Here is a 3,436-nt window from a genome sequence, read left to right as displayed (position 1 = left end):
TTACTGGTGGAGTTTGAGGGAGACCAAGAAATAGCACCCCTTTTGTCAGCTGAGTTGGGAACCAGGCGAATCAGAGAGGGACTGAGTGGCACCGAGAGGCCACCAGACACTGGGTGGATTGTGGACAATAGCATGGATCTGTTTGCCCAGGAGACTCACTATTTCCTCAGTCAGGCAATGGCCCCAGTTGCAAAACGCTGACAACCAAAAGAGCCCAGGCCTCCTGTGGGAGAACAGAATGTTCAGGAGGCTGATCCGTCTGGGGAGGGGCTTCGGGAAGCTGGCTCCAAGATGGGACTATTGCTGCCGCCAGAGCCCTTTCCACATGGGAGCTTGAGACAGAGGGAAGGTATAACAAAAGAAAACCTTAATAAGGTTTGTTTTCCATTTGAGTGGAAAAACTAAGAATAACGGACATTAATACTAATACCCCATTACTGGTTGATTTCTTTGGTTCCCAAATCCTGACTCTGTCAGAATCATCTGTGCAGATTTAAAAAGTTATAAACACCTGGCTCCACCCTGTGAGTATTCTAAATTAGAGGATTTGGGATGGGGCATTGAAAAAACTCTTTACAGGTCACGCGGACAGGCATCCAGGGGTTTGACCATAATGTCAGGAGGGTTGGTTTGGTTAATTTTTTTTAAGTTTATTTTTATTTATTTGGAGAGAGAGATAGAGAGCAAGTGGGGAAGTGGCAGAGAGAGAGGGAGACAGAATCCCAAGCAGACTTTGCACTGTCAGCACAGAACCCAATGTGGGGCTCCAACTCATGAACCCTGAGATCAGGGTTCTAAAATTAAGAGTTGGACGTGTAACCAACTAAGCCACTCAGATGCCCAGGGTTTGGTTAATCTTAATCGCAACAACAACAACAACAACAACAACAAAACTCTTTAGAAGAGGACCAATGATAATTGCATCATGCTTCTCTGGGAGTAGCTCCTTCAGATCTATCTGTCTGCTAGAACAGATAAGAGATGCTCTAGAGAACAGATACATAAAAAGGTAAGTCCTTCTGCTTCGTGTAGTTTTTTTGTAGAAATGACCCTGCAGATATATTTTTGCTTATCTTTGTTCCATACTTTGTATGCTCAAAGCCAGCATTTCAAAAGGTAGTTTTCCCTAGAAAACCTGGACAGGATCATAGTAGATTCAGCTGAGAGTTACCTAACCTTCAGTGAGTGTCTACTTTATGCTAGCAGTGGGGCTGGGCCATCTCATACGTGTCTCCTTCATCGTGGGACCAAGGAAGACACTGTGACATGGTGAGAAGGTTTAGGGACCATGACTTAATGGAAAGTTCATCTCAGTGCTGATGACAACATGGTGATGCTATGGCATGAAAACATTACTGGAGGCACAGAGAATTGGTACAACTTTTGAACATACCTTTGGTTATGTATTTTGTGAACTAGGTAAATGTTCTTACCATTTCACTCATTAATCCAATTTCTGAGAATTACATTAAGGAAATACTTTTTAAGAAGTAACATGTTGGGGCGCCTGGGTGGCTCAGTCGGTTAAATGTCTGGCTTCAGCTCAGGTCCTGATCTCATGGTTCGTGGGTTTGAGCCCCGTGTCAGGCTCTGTGCTGACAGCTAGCTCAGAACCTGGAGCTTGCTTCAGATTCTGTGTCTCCCTCTCTCTCTGACCCTCCACTGCTCATGTTGTCTCTCTCTCTCTCTCTCTCAAAAATAAATAATAAAAATTTTTTAAAAAAAGAAGTAACATGCCATAGGTAAGAAGAGAATAACTACCGTATTTAAAAATTATGGCCACACTTACAAATTGCATAAATATTAATCATTAAAGATATATGTAAATTATTTCATAGTGACTAACGACTTAGTCAAATGTTACATAGACACTTAAAAGTGATCATTATAAAGTCTATGTGGTAATTGGTAAAATGCTTATGATAAAATGTCAAATGAAAAAATGAGCCAGGGTATTGTGTAAGAGTTATTGACTAGCACTGGAAGGGAATGTGAAGCTGGATAGTGGTTTGTGTGTTGAGTTAGTAGAATTCAGAGTAGTTTTTTTTTTCCCCATTGTGGTTGTGGTAGATAAATATTGTTTGGGTTACCCTGCATTCCTTTCTACCCTATATGGACTCAGGAGGAAAAATAAACTTTCCACCCTTTGCCAGGGAATTGGAGTGATGTATGCCTGGAAGTTTTTGGTGGCTTTGCCCTTTTTCCTCTGCCAAATGAAGAAAACTTGCCTCCAATAAAAGATAATTGAAAGCTAGAAAGACAGATCAGGAATCCAAGAGATGGATGGATGGATGTAAGATAAAGGGGTAGACAGATTGAAGGATTCACCTAATGACAGTTTATAAGTTTCTGCAACAATCCTCTAAAATTGTCACTTATAGGAACCCACTGAATTACTTCTCTTAGTTATTTGTAATTCGAAGATGTCTGTCAATAGAATGGATTTAATTGCAAATGTCTTTATTCCATGTTGGAATTTGCCAAGGTTGTTATTTGTTTTTAAGTAAACCTTTCCTACGTTCTGAAGTCACTGGAACAAGATGTACTTGTGTGTAAATACTGCTTTTGTGAATCATTTCCCATTAAATTACTGATTGACTTTTGGTTTCTATTGAACTGTAATTTCCTCTCCTGTCTTTCTCAGCTTTTCCTGCAACATCAACCACATTAACTGTTTTCCCTCATCCTGCTTCTGACAATAGATACCCTGAGAATGCTTTCGAAAGGGTGATCTGAAACACAGTGTGACTCCAAATCTCTGTAAGGCTGGAATCTATGGGGAATTTTGAGATAAACCAGCAAACATTAGTTGAGCACTTACAATATGCCAGGCCTTGGGACCACAACAATGAAAATAAAAATGGACAGAGTCCCTGCACCCTTCAGGTGCTTCTATCTGCAAATGTCATGTGTGTATTATCTAGAAGTACAGGGTAGGTCTGGTCTGGGAGGGACTGTGTTTAGCACATTACTTATTTGCTTAATGTCTCTGCCAGGGGCAACAGGATAATGACCAATGTTAATTGAACTTTTACTCTTGGTACCACACCTATATACATTTATTATTATTATTATCATCATTATTAATTATTTTGCTTTGTTGTTTCCCCTAGATCCATGGTTGACGGAGGGCTCCAGAGTGGCTGAAAAGCTGCCTCGTGGCCGCCCAGAGAGGCTCAGGCAGAAGCCCGGCCCCAGGGGGTGCCCGAGGGGCCCTCACAGGTCACCAGGCTCCTTGTCGTGCCTCCGGGTCTGCTGGTGAGGGGCCTCGGGCGCCCTCGGGCTTCTCCTAGGCGCCTGCAGCCCGGAGCCCGAGCCGGGGCTGGCGGAGGCCAGGGGCCCGCAGACAGGTGAGTGGCCGCGGCGCGTGGGCAGCAGGTAGTCGAGGGGCCTCCGCTGCGGGGGACAGTTCCCGCGAATCTGGGAGCTCAGGGGC

At 43.5% G+C, this 3,436-nt stretch overlaps 1 long non-coding RNA gene across 1 annotated transcript in view; it reads left to right on the top strand.

The window, feature by feature from the left end:
- Nucleotides 1-2,698: 2,698 nt before the first annotated feature.
- Nucleotides 2,699-3,436, top strand: part of LOC115304596 — a 97,639-nt gene continuing 96,901 nt past the window's right edge. Inside the window, exons 1-2 of the long non-coding RNA XR_003914519.1 lie at nt 2,699-2,760; nt 3,114-3,350. This is a non-coding gene — a long non-coding RNA (uncharacterized LOC115304596). The remainder of the gene's footprint in view (nt 2,761-3,113; nt 3,351-3,436) is intronic.

Source organism: Suricata suricatta, chromosome 10 (assembly GCF_006229205.1).
Source record: "Suricata suricatta isolate VVHF042 chromosome 10, meerkat_22Aug2017_6uvM2_HiC, whole genome shotgun sequence".
Lineage (NCBI taxonomy): Eukaryota > Metazoa > Chordata > Mammalia > Carnivora > Herpestidae > Suricata > Suricata suricatta.
Note: the sequence above shows the minus strand (reverse complement) of the source record. Positions and strands in the feature narration are given on the sequence as shown.